At 48.7% G+C, this 24,488-nt stretch overlaps 1 protein-coding gene across 4 annotated transcripts in view; it reads left to right on the plus strand.

Moving 5' to 3' along the window:
* The window catches only part of TNS3 (tensin 3), a 315,575-nt gene that overhangs the window by 57,948 nt on the left and 233,139 nt on the right, over positions 1–24,488 (plus strand). For all 4 annotated transcript variants that reach the window (XM_017500856.2, XM_037728608.1, XM_037728609.1 and 1 more), the window contains 2 exons: positions 2,533–2,647; positions 23,410–23,447. The gene's annotated coding sequence lies outside the window, so the exon portion shown is untranslated. The remainder of the gene's footprint in view (positions 1–2,532; positions 2,648–23,409; positions 23,448–24,488) is intronic.

Consider the following 24,488-nt stretch of genomic DNA (forward strand, 5'->3'; position numbering starts at 1 on the left):
CGTGCATGGGCTCATCAGTACTCAGCTGAAGATATTTTTGTATTCACACACACACACACACACACACACACACACAGCCGTGCACGGGCTCATCGGTACTCAGCTGAAGATATTTTTTGTATACACACACACACACACACACACACACACACACACACGGCCATGCATGGGCTCATCAGTACTCAGCTGAAGGCTTGAAGGGACCTTCTGCAGGAAGGCAGGTCGTCAGAGCTCTTTGCAGCTCTCTGTTCTGTGGTACTCTGTCTAGCAAACCGTTGTTGCCTTCTTCTCCCTGGACTCTGAGCACCTTCTCCTAAGCCCAGGCGGTACTCTGGGTTCAGCCTGGGGTCCCTCTTCCTTAGCTGCAGCCTGGAAGCTTACTCAGGGCAGCAATCTAGGGGCAGTTGTGGAGTTTGCCTCATTCTTTCTTGTCTCTGAGGTATCACCATTCTCCATTTCCTGTGTAGTGCCTTGTTTTCATATACTTTGCACATTTTTTTGGTTACTTCAGGTGAGGATAAATCCAGTTCCTGGTACTACATCAAATCAGAAGTGGAAGTTCATATATAGTAGCTGGGGCTACAGGTGCATGCCACCATGCCTAGTTAATTTTTATATTTTTAGTAGAGACAGGGTTTCACCATACTGGTCAGGCTGATCTTGAACCCTTGACCTCAGGTGATCCATGTGCCTTGGCCTCCCAAAGAACTGGGATTACAGGTGTGAGCCACCATGCCCAGCCCTATAGGTTTTTTTTAAAAATACAAATACTATCACATAGTTTAACATTGTCTTACCATATCTTTAACACTATATTACTAACATCTTTCCAGGATTGTGCCTTTTTTTTTGAGATGGCGTCTTGCTCTGTCACCCAGGCTGGAGTGCAGTGGCACAATACCGGCTTACAGCAACCTCCGCGTCCTGAGTTAAAGCGATTCTCTTGCCTCAGCTTTCAAAGCAGCTGGGACTACAGGCATGCGCCACTACACCCAGCTAATTTTTGTATTTTTAGAAGAGACAGGGTTTCACCATATTGGCCAGGCTGGTCTTGAACTCCTGACCTTGTGATTTACCTGCCTCAGCCTCCCAAAGTGCTGGGATTACAGACATGAGCCACTGCACCCAGCGGGGATTGTTTATATATATATATATATATATATATATATATATATATTCAACTTTCTTATAGGTCTTTAGACAGTAAAATGTGAGAATCTTAGGCATGCAGCTTAATGACTTTAAATGTGGGTATCGCTGTGTGTCACCATCACCCAGAGTGGGAAGTCAAACACTTTCTTCACCCAGAAACCCTCTTCATGCCCTTTGTAGGCACTACACACACCCCTCGAGGTAACCATTATTACTTCTCTGAAGGTAGACTGCCTGCTTGTGTACAGTCTGTAAGTAGGGTCACTCACTGTGTACTCCTGGCGTCTCTCAGCTAAAATAATGTTTTTAGATGTTCATGCATGTTGTCATATGTGGTTCGTGCTTGTATATTCCTGAATAGTATTCCATTGTATGGATATACCATAGTTATTTTTATCTGTTCTCCTTATGATGGACACTTGGGTAATATAGAGCTGTTAGGACCGTTCTTGCTCTTATGGACATAGAATTTTATTTCTTTTTAGTGTAAATAAGAATGGAATTGCTGAGTCAGAGGATAGGTGTATGCTTAAGTTTATAAGACAGTGTCAAACCATTTTCTAAAGTAGTTGTACCATTTATTCCACATTCTAGATACTATTTCATCTTTTCAAATAAATTTAATTATTCCAGTGGGTGAGTAATGGCTTCAATGAATCCACATGGATATTAGGTACTGATAGAATACATGGTCACATATCATCAAATAGGTATGATTGGTGCTTGACTCTCAAAGCAAATTGAATTCTTATAAGATTATCATATAACTGTGAGCTTTGGCTCTGCAAACATGAATAGGTGGCTGAGCGTTTCATTTTTCCAAGTGCTAATGCTTGTAATTGTGTTTGAGGAAGAACCACACATGTATCACAGGCTGCACTGTCTCTTCTGCAGAAGAGCTTAGAGAGGCTCAAGGGCTTAGTGGTGATTCTGGAACATCTTTCAACCAGGAAAGCCAGTTGACTTCCTCATAACATAACTGTGCTGTTTGCTAATTAATTCTTCCAGAATAAAAAGGATTGAGAGTGTAGAAGGGTATGTGGATTACTTTGTCACAGAATTTGTGGCTCTGTGGCTCAAGTCTGGAAGGGAGTGCATTTTCACATCATGATGTTGGTTGATGTAATGTGGGGATTGATGAGTTGGGTGGGAGTGAGTGTCCATCTAGGACTCTGGAATTGGGAATGCTGACAGGGTATCTGTGGCTCGTCTTAGGAAGTTTAGATCACCAGGATGGCTTCTTTTTCTCTGTTTGCTTGCTAAAGTTCCTGTTTTTGCTCTTTACAAATTCCACTAGATTTATTATCTCCCAAAAAGGAAAAGAAAAAAGAAACAAACTATGAGAGGAAATGTTGACAGTTTCTTCCTTTACTTTTTCAGCCAGAAGAATTATCCTCGAGTCTGCACACTTTTAAGAACAAGGTCTTCAAAAAAAAATCCAAAGTGTGCGGAGTTTGCAAACAGATTATTGATGGTCAAGGCATTTCATGCCGAGGTAAGTCCGTGTTTATGATTCTCTCGCTGATTAATCCAAAGCAAAACAAACAAAAAAACAAAAAGAAAACTTTTTTGGGGGCGTTTCCGAAAGTTAAATCATGAAATTCCCCTTGTTAACTTATGTGTCCCCTTACCCTGCCTTACTTAGCAGGGGCCAACCGTATTTACACAGATACATGCTCATGAGGACATTTTTACAGAAAGAGCAGATTTCCTCAATGGGAGAGGAGGCAGCAATGTGTAAATTAATCATTTATTCTCTGGTCTGCTCTGAAGTGTCAGTAACTCAGTTTATTTAATTTGACTTTCAGATCTCTTACTCAAGTTTGCAAATGAAATTTTTCAGTCTTTAGAATTAGGGTTCATTTTGGTATGGCCTCCTTTCAGATTCTGTCACTAAGCTAAGCCACCAGCTTGGCTGCTTGATGTTTAGACATCAAGTAATGAATGGAACTTGCTAATTCTTTTGTGACTGCACATTAATAAATCTAGTATGAGACGTGTGATTTTAATGAATGCGGGAATGGTTGGGGGTAGGGCTGCTGAGCGGACCAGTGGGGTACACCACACAGAACATCTTTGAACCAGGAAAGCCAGTTGACTTCCTCATAACCTAACTGTGCTGTTTGCTAATTAATTCTTGACTAGACCCTTGGAGAGTGCTGGGGTTTCTCTTTGGCGTCATTTTCATCTGTGGGGTTAGGGATTTCCTTTAGAGAATGTGCAGAATCTCAGACTGTGGGCTTCTGTGCTGTTGGGACCTCCCCCTCAGTGCCTTCCTCCCTGCAGACCCTGCAAGTGGTCCCTCATGGCTGCTTTAGAGTAGGGTGCCTATGATGGAAAGATGCACGCATCAAACCTAATGGGTTGCAGATGTGACCCGGGGCCTCTAAGGGGCTCTAGGCATTCTTTTATAGTTCAGAGGCCTGAGCCTGGTTGAGAAGGCTGGGGTGCCCCTCCTCCGACTCGGCCCCTTGGAGAAGTCAGTGCTGAAGAATGTGTTGGATGCGTGGTGGGTACTGGCTACCTGGTCTCTAAGGAGAAGCCAGAGACCAGGCAGCTGTCTGTGTAATTCATCTAGATCTGCATCCAAGGCAGAGAACAGACGCTACAGTGTACTCAGAGCAAACTGATGTGACACCCTGTGATTCAGGGCGTTTTTTTTTTTTTTTTGAGACAGGGTCTTGCACTGTCATCCAGGTGGGAGTGCAGTGGCATGATCAGGGCTCACTGCAGCCTTGACCTCCTGGGCCCAATCCATCCTCCCACCTCAGCCTCCCCAGTAGCTGCATTATAGGCATGTGCCACATGCCGGCGAATTTTCTTATTTTTTTCAAGACAGAGAGTCTCGTTATGTTGCCCAGGCTAGTCTTAAACTCCTGGCCTCAAGTGATCTTCTTGCCTTGGCTTCGCAAAGTACTGGGATCACAGGCATGAGCCACTGTATTTTAAGCCCCTATTTGTAAACGGCACTGCAGTGGGTGATATTATGGTCATCTGTGAATGCCATGGCCTGTCACTGACCATTCCCCTGCACAGCTTGTTCAGTTCAAGAGAGCCATGCCAGCCAAGTGTGTTGGCCCTTCTGTTTGCGGCCTGCAGTGTAAGGTAATGAGAAATAACACCGATGCTCTCTGACTGGTGTCCTCCATCAGGCTTGTTCCAAAATGTCTATGGGCAAATACAGCAACCCCTCCATGTCCCACCCTACAGGGTCCAGTAGGGGCCTTGTGCCTTTCCAGGAACACGGCAAAAATAGAAGCCCAAGGAGTCTCTCTGACTTTTAATGTCGCCCTTGCAGAAATGCTCATATTTTAAAATTTTGGTCTCTAACTACGACTCTCAAGTGTGAAAAGAAGGAAAAGGAAAGTTGTGGTTGAATTGGAACGATGAAACTGGCAGCTCAGAGAGCCTGGGAATCAGAGCTGTCAGGCCCCCTGTCGATCCCAGAGCCCTGGTCCTGTGCCAGCAGAGCTGTCGGGGGGTGTGGGGAGAGCTGTCTTGAGCAGCGTGGCACCAGCAGGGACACCGTGGGCTTGTTCTCAGCTTTCTCACCCTGTGATGACATCTCAGGCAAAGTTGCACAGCCCAGAGTTCCCCTTGACCTGACTTCTGCCTGTCAGGTGCTGTGTGGGGACAGGTCTGATTTAGGAGCAAAGATGGAGGTCAGAGAGAGCTGGGTCCTGGCCTTGCCACTGACAGGGGCAAAGTCTTCTCGCTCAGGGTCTAGGACTTAGGGTAAGGGCTGTTGCAAGGGCAGAAGACAGGCGTCAAGCACACAGCCAGCGTGTGGCACTTAGTTTTCTTGCTGGTGTTAGGATTGCTCCCCAGGGAACCCACTGTGGGTGGCTCCACGTGGTAGATGCCGCATGTGTGTTTGCTTAGCCTCTGCACCACACATCCTTGAGCTGTAATCCACCGGGGGAGCTCCGTACACTCAGAGGCCTTTCGCATGACTTAAGCACGGTGACCTGGACTGCGCTGCATTGGTTATACCGCTTAGTCATTTTTCCTTCTTTGTATAAACGAGAACTGAGTTTACCGAGGAGCTATCTCAGACATCCTTTTTAGTGTGTCAGCATTCTGTTCCTGCCATGTAAGTAGTATTTATTATTTTCAAAGTAAACAGAAGCAATGAAACAGAAGAGCTTGGAGAAAGCACAGCCTCCCGCCATGAAACGCGCACGCCCGTCTTGGATGGCAGGGAGCCTGTCTTCTTTCTTGCTCTGTAAGAGTATCGTCTTGGTGCCTTCTCTGGGTTGGGACTTGTGTCTCTTCCTCTGTCCTGCAGTTGCACAGACTCAAAAGGGCAAGGGCGGGACCCCAGATCGATCCCCCGGCTCCACATGAACTCTGTTTTGTGGCAGTTTAAATATGTGATGTGTGGAATATTCAGGAGGGTTGAGGAGGCCCGGCAGAGTGGTGCATATGTGCTTGAGTGTGTGTGTGTGCATGTACTCATGGCTGTGTATGCAGTGCATGCATGCATGACTGAGTTCATGCGTGTGAGGACATGCGGGTGTGCACACTTGTGTTTGCATGTGTGTGTCTGAGTCAATGCATTTGCTCAAGCACACCGACATTCCATGTTGTGAGGACTCGTGTGAAAGGATCCCTCCTGTTCAGGCCACTTTATAGAGGTCAGCACTCTATGACGTCCGTTATCTTATCTTCAGGGACATAGAGACAGAACGCGCATACGCACAGGAGTTGCTTTTGTTCTTAAAGAAAAGAGAGGGAACAAACAGTGTTCTCTCTGGACAAGATGTTCAACAGGCTTATCTTGCTGTGTGTCATCTGGTCGTTAAGGGAGATGCAGTAAGCCCTGCTAGCTCCAGATAACGGTTTAAATTTCACAGCTTCTGGCAACATCCAGGCACTCATGGGAACAAGGCCCAGTGTGATGGCCCCGCACCCCATCTATCGATGTGTCTGTTGGTAAAGATGCTTTCTCACCTCCTCTTGGAACTCTCTGGAGTTCTGCTTTGGTGTGAGGCAGTGTGACACCTAGAGCATCACCCCTGGGAGTTGAAGGCCACCTTGGCCTGGAAGACCCCACACACACTCAACATGGACAAGCAGTGGGGCTGCCAGCGCGGTCCTTGTGCAGCGTTCTCTCTCGTCCTGTTGGGCTAACGCTCCTCTACTCCAAGAAACCCAGTGTATCACTGGTGTTTCTCATCGGTGAAATAGATTCGTGGCCAGTGGTGGTAACTTTTTTGAGCCACATTATTTTTTTCCCTTGAAGAAACTCACTCATGGACAGCTATACAGCTAGGTGACTTCATCCCTCTTCTCATGGCTGCCTCATCCCGCCTTCTTCCTCACCTCCTCCTACCCTGCTGCTCACTTTCCACCGCAGGGACACATTGCTGCTGCCATTGCCTGTTTTGGCTGGCTCCTGTCCAGGGGCACCCAGGGTGCAGGCGTTATGGGCACACAGGCACCTGCTCCCCTTGTGTCCCTGCCTGTGGCTCTGGGCTCCTCAGCTAAGATGGGATGTCTTGTCTAGAGCAGTGGAAAGAGATCAGAATGTGGGTGGGTTCAAGTTCTGGCTGTGCTGCTTACACCCTGGAAAGCTTTACGAAGCCCATTTTCTCAACCCTAAAATAGGCATGGAGATGCAGACCCAGTGGTGCAGAGCTGGGAGTCAGGGAGGGGCGTCCATGAAAGGGCCTGGTCTGCCAGGCCAGAGAGGCAGAGGAGGACCACCGCCTCCTCAGCAGAAGGCTGCTTTGTGCTGGCAGGCAGTGCTGCACTGCACCCTAGATGTGCCCCCTTCCAGAGGGCGCTGGTTCAGCTTCTCCCCAGAGAGTTGCCCAGAGCGTGCTGGCTGTGAGTCCTGGGGGTGGTGTGGTGAGATGTGCTCACCTTTCCAGCCTGTGTGCACCCAGTGCATGCATGCATGTTCTTGTGTGTGTGTGTGTGTGTGTGTCTGTCTGAATTCCTCCCTCACTCCTTGCTCTGCTCTTAGCCCCATAAGGTGAAGCTCTTCTTCCTTGAGCCTTCTGGGCTGCTGGGCTTCAATAGGGACTGTCCCCATGGAGCCCTGGGTCCTTTCTTTGTGGTGGGTGGTGGCCAGCACACAGCTGCCTTTTGCAGAGGGAACTGGCAGAAGCTCTGCCAGATGTGGTAGGCTCGGGAGGCTGCATGTCCTGCTGACTTCATGGCAGGAGGCTCGCTGTCAGAAGAAAGAACCAGGAGCCGGCCTGGATGAAGGAAAACCTCCACCTTCTGGAGGAAGGATGGCCACCACCCTTCAGGGAGCACTTGCAGGCTCCATCCCCGAGGAGGGACCCCCACTCAAGGCATTTGGTGGAGGCAAGGGGAGGAAGCAGCAGCCATGGGCACCGTTGGAGGCAGAGACATTCTGACTTGAGGGATGGGCCCACCTCTGGTTTCTGGTGCTGCTGGCTTTAGGACATGGTGGGGGTTGTGCTCTTGGGCGTGTGTGTACTGAGAGCATGCGGACCTCTGTTAGAGAATTGTCTGCCTTCTTCTTTCTGTGGGATTGTCTGCCTTCTTCTTTCTTTCTGCCCCACGTGTGCCATGTGTATGGTCAGGATGTTTGTGTCTCCCCAAAATCCCTATGTTGACATTCTAACCTTCCACGGGATGGTGGCATTAGGACTGGGGCCTTGGAGAGGTGATTATGTTGTGTGGGTGAAGCCCCATGAGGGGCATTAGGGCCCTTATGAAAGGTATCCTAGGAAGCTCCCTTGCTCCTTTGGCTATGTGAGGATGCGGTAAGGAGGCACCATCTCCGAACCGGGAAGTGGGTCCCCTCCAGACACCGCATCTATGATGCCTTGACCGTGGGCTTGCAGCCTCCATGACTGTGGGAAATAGGCAACTGTTTATAAGCCCCCCAGTTTAGGGTAGTTTTTAAATAGTAGCCCAAACTGATGGAGACACCATGTTTATGCTCATAGCTGTAGGAATTATGTTAATAAACAATAGAAACTCCTTTAAAAAAACGTACAGGATTCCATGTTTCAGGAATCTTTTAGACGTGATTGTTTTCATTAGCTTTTTCAGAATCATTGAGTCAATGTGTGTGCTTCAGACCAGGAGTATTTGGGGATGCTCCCCAGCCTGAGGTGCTGTGGTCTGTTCAGGTCAAGGCGCCCTGTGGACGGGAGGTGTCGTGGTGCAGGCTGAGGCGGCCGAGATAAGCCCCCATCATCAGAGCAGGGATTCTGGGGAATGGGAAGTTACGTGGAGGCCGTGAGGCTGGCGTGGGGGCATGGGTGGGACTGACGACCTGTGCAGAGGCTTGCGGCTCAGAGGCGGGCAGATGTGAAATGTGTAAGGGAGACACACCCGGGAATGTCACCTTCAAGAGCCCTTGGCCTTCAAAGGCTGCTGAGGCACAGAGACTTTTGTTTTCTAACTTAATGCAAGCAACAAGTCTATGATCCTGCTTGTCTCTGAGGAGGCAGGGTGATACAGTGTTCCCACTTTTGGGGGCAGGCACCCATCCCTGTTGATACCTGGGACCCAGATCCACAGAATGGGAGAGCCCCTGGCCAGGCTCTGCCGCCTGCCCTGCCTCCCACTCCACCTTTACTGTCCTTCTTCCTGGAGGCTGAGCCCCGGTCTCCATTGCCCTGCAGACTTCCCATTCCTCCTTCCTAACCCAGCTTCCCCAGATCTGACCCTTTGCCTGCCAAGGCTGGGATGTCCTTGAGATCCACTCTCCTGTTTGACTCAGAGAATGGCTCTGGGAAGCCATAAACCATCCAGTGGGAAGAACCTGTGCCTGCATCCTCGTGGTGGCCCTTTTGAGGCTGTGCCTGCCTGACTCCCCCAGGTGCTTTGAGAGGCTGGCTGCACAGGGCTCATTTTTGACCTTTTGCTGGACCGTGTTGCTCTGCCCCTTTCCCTCATCCTTCAGGTTTCAGCTCGAGCACCAGGTCCTCAGGAAGGCACCTCCCTGCCCTGTCGCTGCATCCCCTAGCATCTGCCCTTCCTCCAGAACTGTCCACTGCCAATGACTAGCCAGCCATCTGGACGTTCACTGGGGCAGTGATTCTCCGCCCTCAGCTGGAGCCCAGGAGGCACAAGGGGCTGGTTCTGTGTTGTTCACCAGGTACCTGTACACAGGGCGGACACCCCTGTCCTAAAGTGGAATGCTCTTTTGTCTTGCAGGGTGAACCCTCAGGTTTTTACTGAGCAGGTGCGGTGGCTGGTGCATTGCGATGCCCATGGTGACCAAGGCTTCAAAGGGTTCAGAGTCTAGTAGGGTGGAGTAGTGAGCGGGAACAGGATCCTGTGTGAGGAGTGCTGTATCAGAGGTATTTACAGGCTTCTTGGGGGCACAGAGGAGGGACAGGCAATTCTCGGGAGGTGGGTGGAGCCGGGGGTGCGGACATTGTCAGGATGATGAGGAGCTCAAGGAACTTGCTGTGTTCTGATCATTTGTTTACGAATCTGTCTGCTCCCCTGGGCCGACTGCCCCTACCAGGATGCAGTGCACTGCTGTGTCTCGGGCATCCTGAGTCTCAGCAAAGGGCCTAGAGTCCAGTAGGTGCACAGGGAATGTAAGTTGCATGACAGTCCAGACGAATTTGTGACCTGGCTCACTGATCTGTTCTGTTCTTCTCTGGCAAATCCATGTAAAATGGCTCCAGCTGTTATTTCCAAAGTTCTTTCCAGAGCAGTTGGAGGTGATGAGTCCCCCACCCTAAGGCCAAACCCAGCCCTACCCTGGGGTTGACCCCCACCCGGGCACTGAGCTCAGCCCTCCCATCGGACTTGCCCCATCCAGAGAGGTGGCAATAAGACAGAATCTTCCAGAAGCTCCCAAAGCGGGAGGAGGCACCCAGGCCAAATTTAATCTGAATACTTTCTGGTCGGTGGTGGTTATCAGATGGGAAGCAGCCCTTTGCTGCCTCTAAATTCTGCTCCTGCATCACAAGACAACTCCTTCCCCAGTCGCCTCCACGTGGAATTTACGCATGGATTTTAACTGAAATCCTTCCTGTTTTCTAACTCTGTGGCTGGGAAGAAGGCCTGGCCTCCTCCCAGATATTTCTCCACGGTCTGGGTTGTCAGGATTTGAGGTTTCTGCATGCCAGGGACGTCTGGGTTGTGTTAGTTGATTGTGCTGGCGGATTTTGATTTATAAAACTCCCTGAGTAGTGTAGCCAAGCTCATAAATCCAAGTATTTGTTTTACAGTAACTGTGATCTGGAATTTTATGTTAAGTTGTGGGGTTGTTTTCTGTCGGTTTATTTAGACGGATGTAATATTCCTCTCTGGGTGCTCACGGTCTGCATGGGCATGGCGGGGGGGGGCAAGGACAAGTGGCAGCTTCTGATTCCATGTCCTCGAAACCAGGGAAGGGGCAGTGCTGTGCTTCACTGAGCCTGCGCAGGTATTGGCAATCCTGGGATGCTGGCAGGCCTGAAGTGTTAAGAACTGTGAGGAGCTCTATTCCAGAGGATGGGGTCGAAGCCTGGCCTTTGCAGGACTCAGCCAGGTGTGCCCTGGCCTAGGGTGAGCGTGCATGGGCAGGCTCCCCATCACCCTCGCTCCTCCAGCCGGCTCACTGTGGCTAGCATGGGTCAGGTGCCTACTGTGTTAGGTGCTGGGCACCCACACACAGGTGGACATCTGCCACCAGGCTGCTGGGCCAGTGAGGAACAGACAAGTCCTGGACAGTCACAGGCATGTGTGTGGGGGGACTGGGGTTCTCGGGAGGGTGCTTCTGGTTTTCACGGTGATGAGTGGTCCCACCTTCGGGGGCTGCTCACAGAGTCCAGTGGGGGCTTGTTTCCATCCAAACACATATTTGAAGTAGACCAGTACTAACAGGATTTCCTGAGTTAGACATCACATGTTTTTGAGGGATTGGTACCATCTTCTTTCTTTCCTTTCATTTTGCAATATTCTATAATATGATCCCTTTGAATATCTGATGTAAATGCAGAGATGATCTCCTTTGCACCCATGCCTTGTGTTGGAGGATATCTTAAATGGGGAGCAGGTTGACAACAAGGTACAGACAACAAGGTACGTCTCTTACATAGATTATGTAAGTAATTATGTTAGGGATGGGAGCTGGCACCTGGGGCAGAGCAGCAGGCCGGGCCCCAGTGGGTCTCACTGTCTCTGGGCTTGACTCTTCGGACTGTGAAGTGGACAGTGAAGCCTGGCTGGCCCTGCTCACAAGCTGTTAGGAGGAACATGTGAGTCAAGGGATGTAAAAGGACTCTGTCAGCTCTTGAGTGCTTCATCAATACTACTCATTGCCACAGCTTATTCAGTGTCCTGTTTGTGAAGATTAAGGCCACCTCTATTGGTTGATTGATTGATCTTTGAGAGACTCAAAGGCTAAGCCTGTGGACTCCAGAGCCATATAGATGTGAGTTCAGACCTCAGCTCCACTCCCTCTCTGTGCCTCAGTTTCCTTGTCTGCCTCATGAGGGCAATAACTGAAACTCATCAAGGGGTTGTGTGAGGATCACATCATGCCTGAGCACATGAACCATGCCCATACGATAAGAACCCGTTGAGGGGGTTAGCAATTATTACTATTGATTGATTGTCTTTCTTGTAGAGATGGGATCTTGATGTTGCCCAGGCCGTTTTCCAGCTCATAACCTCAAATGATCCTGCCAACTTCCCCTCCCAGAGTGCTAGGATTACAGACGTTGGCCACTGTGCCCGGCCCCAATGATGATTTTTTGAGAAAAGAAAAGCGTTAATGTGGAAAGAATGAGAAAGAGTAAAACTGAATACCTGAGGATAAAAACTTCAGGGGTTTTAGGAGCAGTCATCTTGAAGTGCAGCTCAGTGTTCTTGGGCAGATGTGATGTGGGGAGGTGAGGATCTGTGAAGAGAGTGAGAACGGCAAATAGGTAAGAGTGAGGACACGGCCGCCCTGTGACATCGGGCGGGGGACCCTGTGGACGTCGAGTGCTGCCAGTGTGGGGCAGGTGCACAGCAAGGGCTGCCCTGGCTGGAATGGGAGCATCTTGGGCCTTATCCCCATCCCTGAGCGGGTGTCCAACAGAGCGTGGTCTGGGGGCTTTCACCTCCTTCTTGGGGGGCACCTGGCTAAGGAAGCGGTGCTGTGGGAAACAGGCTGGGCGTAACAAGAGCCTTGGGGTCTCCTCACTGCCAGTCAGCCTGCCACAAAGGCCTGTGCAAGTACCGGAGTTTGTGAGTGACCATCTTGGTTGATTGATTCTTGATTGATTGATTATTGATTGGTTAATGCTCTCAACAATTCATTTTTATAGTGCTTTTTGGGTGCTTGCCTCCCTAAGGCTGTGTGACCCAGCTCCCTGTCACCTTCTTACCCATTTGCTGCCATTTTTCTTCTTGTCCCTTCAGTTTTCTTGACTCAATACAGAACGTGAGTGTGGGTCCCTCCCTTCGCCTTCAGGCTCCCGCTCCACTTTCCTGACATTACTTACTGTGCCTCAGGTAATCTGATTGAATCCAGGTTTCCTATTGATTTCCCTTTCCTCTTGCTCTGCAGTGTGGATTCATGAACGTTTTCTGTGTTCCCAGTCGTATCCAGGTCCAGACCAGTTTCTGTAGGTACCCAGGACATATTTATAGGCTTACAAAATGTTTCCGTTGTGGATGTTAATGAATACCTGTGGAAGAATTAATGAGGGAATAAAGGGTAGAAATATTTAGTGTGGTGAGTTTTAACTGGTAGATAGCTTTGCATCTTTACAAACATCTGGTTTGCTGGAGGTGGTGAAGGTCCCCTCGGGTGAGCTCTTCCCCTGCCCCTCCCTGACGAGACTTATCCGAGGCTTGCCCCGTGGGTGGCTTTCACTGGTGAAGATTGGTAATGACATGTTTCCTGTAGGTTTCTTTTGTCAAGAGTGGGCCTGCAGGGTGCTGCGGCCTTTTGAAGAGGGGCTTGTGGAGACCATCCAGGAAGACAGCTCAGCAGAGCTTCTGTTGCAAGGTTGAGCATTCTTGTCTTCAGGCAACATTGGCCAGGCTCCAGTAGGACCATAGCATTGGCACGCCCCATGACATTGCGAAGGAAAAAGAGCCCGTGTAACTGTACCAGGCTAAATTGGTATAGAACACATGAACTATATATATTTTTTTCTTGTAGATAAAGTTTTGCTCTTGTTGCCCAGGCTGGAGTGCAGTGGTATGGTCTTGGCTCACTACAACCTCCACCTCCCGGGTTCAAGTGATTCTCCTGCCTCAGCCTTCCGAGCAGCTGGGATTACAGGTGTGCGCCACCACGCCCGGCTAATTTTTGTATTATTAGTAGAGACAGGGTTTCACCATGTTGGCCAGGCTGGTCGCAAACTCCTGACCTCAGGTGATCCACCTGCCTGGGCCTCCCAAAGTGCTGAGGTTACAGGCGTGAGCCACCGCTCCTGGCCCACATGAGCTAGATTTTTATTTGTGTGTGTCTGTGTATCTTCACAGGAAATTTTTAGCCATTGCTCGTGTCAGCGTATTAGAAGGAGGACGGACCTTGCCCATTTCCTTCCATGCTGCCACATGTGTGGATGGGGCATTAGCGGGGTGGGGGATGCTGCTTACTGAGTTGGAGCGGGGCATAGTCACTGGGAGTGTAGACGGGGCAGAGGCAGGATGTGGGGACGCTGCTGCTCACTGAGTTGCGATAGGGTCCTGGTAGTCACTGCAGGTGTAGACGAGGTAGAGGCTGGATGTGAGGACGCTGCTCATGGAGTTGAGATGGGGTCCTGGCAGGCACTGCGAGTGTAGATGGTAGCCTATCAGAGTGTGGGATGGAATGCTCTGCGGGAAGCTGTGGCCCTGGATAGTTGCACCGTATTTCTGCTCCTTGGTGCTGCAATTTTAACAATTTGTATGTTAGAGTGGTTAATCTCCAGGATCTTCTCTTTCTCAAAACACTACACAGAAATCTACATTGGAGATTCTGGGGAAATCGTCTCCCAAAATAGATGATTTCATAGTGTCCTCTACTTATAATTAACATATGTCATGTACATTTGCATTTTGAACCCTTTGTGTGCATGCTACTTAGAGACAACAAGGTATGTGCCTTACATAGATTGTGTAAGTAATCATGCATCACAGTGATGTGACATATTGGTAGAGGTGTCCTTTCTTTGGCTTATTTCTGGGGAAGCAGCAGAGCATGGTGGAAGTGAGGTGGATGGTGAAGACAGCCTGCTGGCGTTTCTGCTCTGCCTCTTTCTGCTTAGAGTCATCGTGAAGAATAGCAGGGTAAATACACGTGAAACACAGAGAACACTGAGGAGCTCAAGAAAGTGTTCAGTGGTGTCACTAATGACGACGCTGATGTGATGGTGATGAGGGTGACAGTGGTGGCGCTGACAATGATGATGTTGTAACCAACAGTGATGGTGGTAACAACGACGACGGGGATGACGGTGATGGTGGCGTAATGATGCTGTGTCAGTGATGATGGTGTTGATGGGGTTGGTGATGATGACAGTATAATGGTGAAGGTGGTGATGGCGATGATCATGATTGTGATGGTGTAATTGATGGCGATGATGGTAACAATGATGATGGGGATGATGATGGTGATGGTGGTGTAATGATGCTGTGTCAGTGATGATGGTGTTGATGGGGTTGGTGATGATGACGGTATGATGGTGAAGGTGGTGATGGCGATGATCATGATTGTGATGGTGTAATTGATGGTGATGATGGTAACAACGATGATGGGGATGATGATGATGGTGGCATAATGATGCTATGTCAGTGATGATGGTGTTGAAGGGGTTGGTGATGATGACGGTATGATGGTGAAGGTGGTGATGGCGATGATCATGTATGGTGACAGGGATGATGGTGATGGTGACGATGTTGAATGGTGACAATGGTGGTGATGATGGTGATGACAGTGATGTGACTGGTGATGGTGACAGTGATGGTGTAGTCGATGGTGATGGTAACAATGGCAGTGGTAATTGTTGTGATAAAGATGTTGATCGTGGTGATACTGATGGTGATGATAGCTGGAGAAGAGTTAGGGGCATATTCTATGATGCAGGCCAGTATTTTTACCCTTCCTTTCCTGGCTCATTCTTGGACCTCCAGGCCCCTGATTTTTCACATTTTAACCTATTTAAATGCAAATTTCATATGTGGCTAAGTTGGAAGAAGACATTTCATGTTTTAAAAACTGTTATGTTAACATGTAAGGGCCCTGCTATCTCTACTCTTGGAACTTGAAGTAAGGGGAAGAAAAGCTAGAAATGACAATGAGCAATGGGCTTAGTGTCCAGTTGTGGTTTTTCTTACACTGCTCAAAACCTTGCTGGTGTGCTCGTACCATCAGTTAGGACTCCGAGGCAGCCTGTTCTCACTGCGTGTCAGTGAGTTCCCTTGGGCGGCCTAACATGGTTCAGTTGCTACTGATATCCCAAACTGGCTGTATTTCACAGAGGAGAGAGGAAGGCACTGGTATGTGTGAGTCTTGGCATTTGGGTTTCAAGTAGATTGAGCCCCAAGAGTTGTAAGTTTTGTGGGACTTGGTCCCTGGAAGAAGGTAGATGCATGGAGGATCCAGTGTCAGATCACGCAGAAATGCTCCCTTTGTGAGAGATGGTTTTCCTGGATCTAATGGTGGAATCAGTGAGACTAGCATGGAATGAATGGGACAGGATGGCACAGAGGTGCAGCTGCAGGGAAGATCCCAAAGGAGTTGAGAGTTGAGAAAGGAGGCAAGGAGAAAGCTGAGAAGGGAGACCAGAGGGAAAATGGGATGGAGGGAGTTTTGTAAGAAAGATTTGGTAATGGGCTATTCCACTTAATTAACCCAGCATTATTAAGCACCTGCTGGGAGAGAAAGATGAAAGTGTTGTGTCTTGTCTCTGAGTCCATCACAGTCAGCAATACACTAAGTGATTGCAGATGAAGGTTTGGAGCTAGGAGGGCAGGTTGGTAGGTGTGTGTTTTTTAGCGCTTGCTTTGAACCACGTGCAGTATTAGGATTCCAGAAGAACATGGTAGTTATTTAAGACTAACAAGGCAACAATGGGGTCATGGGGCCAAGGAGCGAATGTGGGCATTGGGCAGGCCATGTCTGGCGGTCCCCCGCTGTGGGTGGGTCACTCCCCTCCTGCCTTGTGGAGCCTGTTACTGGGACACAGAGAGGCTGGCAAACTTGACAGTAGATGTGAGGAGAAGCACAGGGTGACTCACAGGCTTGTTGATAACTTGGTCAATATGTGTAGAGTGTTGTATAAAAGATCCTGACAACCCTGTAAGACAGTGGCCTGGATTCCCAAGGCTCGTGGAGACGTTGTCAAGAATAGCAGTTCCAAGACAACATATAAAAATGTCGGGTGTTTGCAAGTCAGACAGCTCTGGGCTATAACTGCTGCAGCGGGAGCCAGGACTCTCAAACAAGAGTCTGGAAACCTTGTCTGACAGGGGAACTGATGTGCAGTTTGCAGACCGTCAGCTGTGGAGCGGAGTGTTCAGGCAAATCCACCAGAAGGGGCCTGCCACACACCCGCTCAGATGCCGGAGAGTAAGCGGGGCTGGAGAAGGGACAGGCTCCTCACAGGGAGGTGCTCTTGGTGGAGCCTGCTTTCATGGAATGTTATCGACTCTCTCACTTGAGATTTTTCAGCTTTTCAGTTTTGCAAGTTGTTGGATGAAAAGTGATGTCTCCTTTTTATTGTGTTTTTCATTCATCTGGTGATTGCATGAGGTTGAACATCTAAAAAGATACACAAAAGCTGCCTGTCGCATTTCTTTTTACTTAACAAAGTAGCCTTTCAAATCTTTTGCTCATTGCTTATTTTACAGTTAGATTATTTTAGGGCGTGGCGAAGGTAGTTTATGCCTGTAATCCCAGCACTTTGGGAGGCTGAGGCGGGAGAATGGATTGAAGCCTGGAGTTAGGGACCAGCTTGGGCAATAAAGCAAACCCCAGCTCTGCAAAAAATTTAAAAATTGACCTGCACAGTGGCATGTGCCAGTGGTCCCGCTACTCTAGAGGCTGAGGCAGGAGGATTGCTTGAGCCTGGGAATTTGAGGCTGCAGTGAGCTATGATCATGCCACTACACTCTAGCCTGGGTGACAGAGTGAGACCTCATCTGTAACTAAATAAATAAATAAAATTTAAAAAATGGAAAAATCAAGTTTTAAATTTCTATGAATTCACTATATGATGTATACTATCTGTGATATTGGGCAGAGCTTTTGCCAGCTCCTAAGGACTTTCGTCCTCAGAACAGGTTAGTTTCTTATCTTTCCACTTTGCACACTGCAAACATTCCAGTCAGTTGCTTGTCTAAGTCTGTTTGTGGCCCGTTTGTCATGCAGACGTTGTCGTGTTTGGTTTGTTCAGATCTACCCATCTTTTCATTGAGTTCCTGTCCTTGCTCCTTGTTTTAGAATGCCTGCCCTTCTCCAAGACCACAAAGATGTTCTCTGACATTTTATTCTAATATTCATTTCTGCTTTTCCGATTCCGAATTCAGTTCTGTGATCGATGCATCTAAAATTCATGGTATTTCTGCTATTATTATTATTTTCATGGGATAACCAGTTTTCCCAGTTTTATTGTCTGGCTCCTCCTCTCTGGTCTGCATTGCCCTGTCTCTCTCCAGTGTTGGTTCTCTCCTACGGATGAGGCCACCGCGTGCGTCTGTCTTTCCCAAAGTTTATCACATACAATAGAGTGCTGTGTTATGTGTCAGCCTTGCCTTTTATAAGACCTTTCCCATGTGAAACAGCTTGAGATTATAATTTTTCAATAGCTATCTAATATTTTATTTGTAGAAATATATATATATATGTATATGTATATATATATACATATATATATACATATATATATATATATATATATATATATATATATATATAGTTTTATCTTTTTATTGCTTAGGTAAATTTTTTTTTCATGGCAGAGAGGAATCTTGGCTATCACCCTGTTCTACTCCTAAATACAAAAGGGGAAATGGGTGTCAGAGAGAACGTGACTGGCACGGATACTTGGTGAGGGGATGGGGTGAGCATCGTCTTTTCTCAGCTCCTGCGGTCTGTGGACACCGGATCCTGGTCCTTGTGTAGCTCGTGGTAGCTGTTTGCTTTAGTGGCCTCATGCATGTGGAGCTCCAGTTCTTGCACCAGGCAGAGTGCCTTTGCACACCAGCTCACTGGGTGTTCCAGTCCAGCTCTGGCACGTGAGCTCTGCCCACGTAGAGCCAGGCTGGCAGCTGATGTCACTACTTAATCTGCTCTGCCACTCAGGGCAGGCAGTTTCCACTCTGTGCTTCAGTTTGCTGTTCGTACAACGGAGCAAGAATGTGCCTTTTTCTCTGGTCCCTGTGGGAATGGGTGGAACAAGGCATGTAAAGCATGTGGAGCTGCGTGGGAGGCACCATGGCAGCCAGTCACGGGGTGCACAGATGGAGTCTCTTCCAGCCAGCCGGGCACGGATCTTCTCCTGCTGGGGGCAGGTGCAGTGGCTGGCGGGCTCCGGGCGGTGCGCCTGGGCCCTGGTTCAGCAGCCCGAGTTCTCCAGGTTCTTCCTGTGGGTCCAGCTCCGTGCTCAGAGGAGCAGGGTCCAGAGGCAGAGGTATTTTCCTTCTCTTACTTCATTCATAGGAGTGGGAGGCCTTCGCCAGAAGCCCCTGGGAGAGTTCACTTACCTTTCTGTTGGTCAAAATTGGGTCCTTACCCCTTTCTGAGCGCCTCAGGCAAGGAGAATGAACGGGGTTGCCCTCGCACCCACTGCGGGGCTGCTGGAAGACCCTAAAGGGCTCCTGTCAGTGTGGTTTATATTCATCACGATTTACCCCATTAGAAAAGGGAAATTGATGAATGTTTAAATCCATTATATGTTAAAATGAACATATGTCAAAACAACAAAATGAGAGGAGGGGCATTCTTTTTGTGATTCTGTTATGCAGCCTTAATCAAGAGGCTGACTCCTCCTGCAGACTCCTCCTGCATGCCGTCTTTCTGCATAATGCTTGGTTTGAAGTGTTGAAGACAATGTAGCCCCATAAACATACCTACTTGGAAAAGGAAGCATTTTAATAGGCTTTTCAGGCCATCGTGAATATTACATTTTGATTCTACACTAAAAGTCAAGTGACAGTTGCTTAAAGTTGAGTTTCACTGTGGAATCTGAAACTGTATGGGTAGAGCTTTTCCTACTCTGTTTTATTAAAATCCATTGGCCTATCTTGCACTCTGAGTGCATCTTTTACCCAGTGTGGAACACCACACACTGGCCATTTGGAAATTATTGGTCCACTGACAATGACACAGAACTTCTAAATGTTGACATGCTTGTTATACAGTCTCAGGAAAATCCCTACATTTGTTAATATGATCATTGATTTTAACAGAAATGTCCTGGGGTTGTTAGGCTCTGGTGATGGGTACAAGTCTTTTTTTTTTTTTTTTTTTTTTTTTTTGAGACAGAATCTCACTCTGTCACCCAGGCTGGAGTGCGGTGGTGTGATCCTGGCTTACTGCAATCTCTGCCTCTTGGGTTCAGGCAATTCTTGTGCCTCAGTGTCCTGAGTCGCTGGGATTGCAGACATGCACCACTATGCCCAGCTAATTTTTTGAATTTTTAATAGTGACGGGATTTCACCATGTTAGCCAGGCTGGTCTCAAACTCCTGAGCTCAAATGATCTGCCTGCCTCAGCCTCCTAAAGTGTTGGTATTACAGGTGTGAGCCACCACGCCAGGCCTGGGTACAGGTCTTCTAAAATTCTGATTTTCACTTGAAATCTCAAATTTTGACATTGGTTGATGACTACAGACTCATTAAATTTTTGAGAAGATGACAAGCACTCGAGTCTGAATAACTAAATTTTGTCTGCTAGGAGTTCTTTCAAATAAAAATGACCTTCCCTGAGAAGGTGGCTGCTTTAGCTGCCAGCTCACACAAGTGGTATTCCAAAAAGGGCACAAGTCTGTGTGGCTGAGGGTCAAAGTGAATACATACATTTTGTCTTTTGGGCCTGTGTGCTTTGGAGATGGATTTGGAGAGAAGTTCCTTGGCTGTTTTGGAGTCTCCCTTGTGGCCAGCACCTTCGCAGCCCGGAGTCCCTAAGTGGCGATCAGGTAATGAGGTCTCCACAGCGCGTGGGCCTGCTGGCTATGGGCTTCTGAAAGCAGACCTGGAACAGGTCAGGATTGGCACACATTTGCTCAGCACATGAATCCTCAGTCTCATCCATAAACCCCAGCCTCACATTGATACAACAGGCAAAGACAGGTAGCTTCTTTCTAGGGTGTGGTGGAAATTTGGTAATGCCCATGCAGTTCAAGCTTTTAGGCGTTGAGTGTGTCAGCTGCTTGTCACTCCTGTTAGTGCTGCTATTGTGAGACCCCGGTCATGCACAACAGAGACGCCGTCCCTTGATGAGCTTGCAGCCCATCAGGAGAGGTGGACACAGGGAAATCACCATGATATGACAAGCTATGATGACCCGCCGTGATGACCCATCCTGATGGATCAGTGGCACAGAAGAGTGTGGAGAATTCAGACACAGAGGCAGCTGAGCTGGGCCCAGGAGGTGGGTGCAGGATGGCATGAATGAGGAGCTGGGGTTGGCATGGGCAGGGTTAGGGCAGGCAGGGGGCCATCTTCTGTGGGCGGCAGGATAGGAAGCTGGGCCTGGGCACTGTCTGATTCATTTTTTTGGTAATATGTCAGAAAGGCAGGGAGAGTACAACTGGCTGAAAACGCTGAACTTGATGCACAGACGGGCTGGAGTCCTGCCTTCACAGACCATGGCTGCCCGCTTGTCTGAGTCACTCTTACAGTTTCTCCCTGAGAGGTGCTTATGAGAAGCAAGCGCAGTAACATACAGGGAAGTATATCATACACTGCCTGGTGCAGTGCTGACCACAGCTGGACCACGGACAGGTTGACAGTGGACTTGCTACTCTGAGGATCACCCATGCTGCTGGCAGTTGAGTGTAAAGTCCTAGTGCAAACATTTGTAAAACTCTGAGGGTTACTTGCCTACATTTCAGAAACAATGGCTCTGCCTCTCAGGACTGTAGTCTTGGCTCATGGGCGGTTGATAGGATTTCACTATGGTTATTGAATATAATGATTTTTCCCTGCAATGCCGATAGCTGTCTGGTGGTCGAGTAGGCCGCCTACCATGGATACATCATACCAGTGCTGCCCTTGCACTGACTGGGGCCCTTTTTTGTGTTTAGTTGGCACGTTGTATTCCTGTTACATGACAAATGACCCCCAAAGTTAGTGCCTTAACGTAACAGTAAGAATCTGTTATCTCTCACTGTGTCACTGGATCAGGAATTTGGGACATAGGTGACTGGGCAGTTCTGGCTCAGGGTCTCTGGAGAGGCTACATCATCTGAAGGCTTGACTGGGGTTGGAGACCAGCTTCTGAGGTGGCACACTTCTGGTCGTTGGTGGGAAGCCTCAGTTCCTCTCCACGGGGGCCTCTCCACAGGGCTGCTTGAGTGTCCTCACAACATGGCGTCTGGCTGTCCTCAGAATAAGTGATTCTGGAGACCAGGGCAGAAGCACAATGCCTTATGGCCACAAAAATCACACGCCATCTCTTCTGCCAGGTTGTACTGTCACATAGCTCAGCTGATTCACTGTGGGAGGGGGCTGCACACAGGCATGGTCCTGTGACATGCTGCGACATGTGTGGGCAGAATTCTTCCCCTGACTCTCTCCCAGCCAGAGGCCAAAGGCCTGCCCACTGCCGTTTTCCTATCTCAGTCTCTCTTGCTGGCCTCTGCCGGGGATGGTGTCTGTCTGGACTTTTAATCCTGTGTGGAAGCCCCTTGTTTCCCAATGGCAAGTCTCTCTTGATTTGAAAATCATTGATCACCTTTGTGTGTTTTTCCCATTAGAAGGTGTAGGATAAATACATGTTTTTGTGAATAATCTCACAAACCTCAGAGCTATAGAAAGACAGTTCAGCAATTCAAAAAAATAGATCATACATAGATTAACAACCTAACTGTAACTGGAGTTCGAATAACAGCCAGAAAGTGGGCAAGTGACCTTATCTGTTTTATCCTCATTCAACCCTACACAAACCTTTTTGACTTGGGTAGATCATAGAAAACAGAGTGCAGGATGGGGAGTGAGACGTTGGTTGAATTCACAGGGCCTTGACACACAGAGCCGGGATGTGGGGTCCCTCTCCCTGACTTCTGAGGCCTTGGTCTCTGGTCCCACACACTTCTGCTTGTGGACATTGCTTTCTAGTTTCAAAGCAGGGTGACTTGAAGGATTCCTTTTGACCCATGATAGCTCTGTGGGAGGAAACAAGAGACCCAGCTAGAAGGGCAGAGCCTGGATTGGCGTCCCCAGTCACTGTTACCCCAATCCAGGTCTCTTTCCTCCTCCCACAGTTGTCCTTGTGGGCTGGCAAACATGGGGGAAGAGAAGGAATGTACTGGACCTTTCCTTGGAGCTGGCACAGGAGACCGTGCTGGGACTGTTCGGTGCTGTGGCTTCATTTCTTTCTCCCTTTCCTCCAAGGCCCGCCTGCAGCATGCCGGTGGTGGTGGGGAGGTTTATGCTTCCTCATCACAGCTGCAGCCTCTGGGCGAGAGGGCCTGTGAAATCCGCATTGGTTCCAGCTCTGCGTGGCATTGTTAGGGCCCCTGAAGGGACATAGGACTCATCCATTCACACAATGGCCCCTGTGGAAGGATTCTCCTGTAGGAATTTAGACATGAATTTATTCTGACAGTCAATTCTCAGGTTGGCCGGAAGTGGAAGCAGTTCTGAAATCAGATGCACAACTTTCTCACAAATTTAAAGGCTCCAATCCTGTCTTTCATGGATACCTTAAATTCTGATTCTTAAGGGGCATTTTCCAGTGTCTTTTCTTTTTTTAGGGATCAGCTGTAATTTCTGGGCACACAGGAATGCTTTCTGCTGCTGAAGCTCACTATTCTTTAGGAATCCAGTTTGGCTGGATGCATATACTCCTTGAAAAACCAATCTGCTCATGACCCTGCTCCCGAGACATTCCCACCGAGACATTCCCACCCGAGACATCCCCACCTGAGCCATCCGAGCTATTGCTAACAGACAGCAGTTGTAACTCGGCTCTTGCACACCAGGTCCTCACTGCCTTCTGTCCACACTGCCTTCTGTCCACACTGCCTTCTGTCCACACTGCCGTGCGTCATAAGTAACAATCTCCCTCGTGCCAGAGAGAGCCAGAGACTCTGAAGGATTGAGAGGGTTTGGAAATGTAAGAATTCTTGCTAGAGAGACTGCTCCACACACATTCTCTCTCTCTTTTTTTTTTTCCAGCCTGCAAGTTTTCCTGCCACAAGAAATGTGAAGCCAAGGTAAGCATTCCGTTAACTTCCCATGGGACTCTTTATAACTGAGTTGGCCTTCATTCAATGATATGTGTTGGTGGCGGGGCAGTGGGGGGTGCCGCTTTGGACTGCGGCCACGGAAAGAAAACTCTTGAGGAAAGCCGGGGCTGGTAGCTGCTTTTCGATATGGTGTATACTTTTCATCTCCAGAATAAATCAAAGGGCTTTGAAATCCATGGTTCCAATTATAGAAAATAATTCTTAAGAATTTGATTTCAGATAAGAATTCAATAATTTGTCCCCTGGCTACATCAATAGCTCTTTCTCAGTGGCACCGGTCCCAGGTTTCTCACTGCTTGTCATACTGCCTCTCAGGGCAGAGAGGGCAGGAGCTGGGAGGTCCAGGGCATTCCCCTGGCCTGGAGAATTTTCCGGCCTCATTTTGAAAATGGTTGTATATAGATGGATTGGGGTTTTCAGGTGCCAGGGAAACCTGGAACCCTGGAGTAAGGTTTAGTGATGCTGAGTTTTTTTTTTTTTTTAATTGAATTTTAGGTTCTGGGATACATGTGCTGATCATGCAGGATTGTTGGCATAGGTACATAGTTGGCAAGGTGGTTTACATCCTCCATCCCCCCATCACCTGTAACTGGCATTTCTCTCCCCATGTTATCCTTTCCAGCTTCCCCGATGCTGAGTTTGTCAGTCCCTGGAGAGGTTAAATAGCCTGATGGCCTCCATGACCGAAGGAGGCTTGACTATGTCCTTTTAGGTTTATGGTTTCAGTGAATGGGGAAGTGAGGTGGCCTGGAAGTGCCGTGTGGGAAGTGACAGACACCCCAAGGAAGAAGCACGTGGTGCCTGCACCTTCAGATCTCCTGGGGATGGTGGCTGTACCCACGGAATGCCCAGGTGTGATTTGGGTCTGCAGTTGGGGCTGCAGTGTTTTGCCCCACCTGCTGTTCGGCCTTGCCCCCTATGGGGGCTCTGTAGGTGTTCTGACAGGTTGTCCGCATGGCTGTAGGTCCAGGGAGGAGGAGTTTTAGAGTCTTGGGATTTTGCTACTGT

The sequence above is a fragment of the Cebus imitator genome, unplaced genomic scaffold (genome assembly GCF_001604975.1).
Source record: "Cebus imitator isolate Cc_AM_T3 unplaced genomic scaffold, Cebus_imitator-1.0 Scaffold272, whole genome shotgun sequence".
Taxonomy (NCBI): domain Eukaryota; kingdom Metazoa; phylum Chordata; class Mammalia; order Primates; family Cebidae; genus Cebus; species Cebus imitator.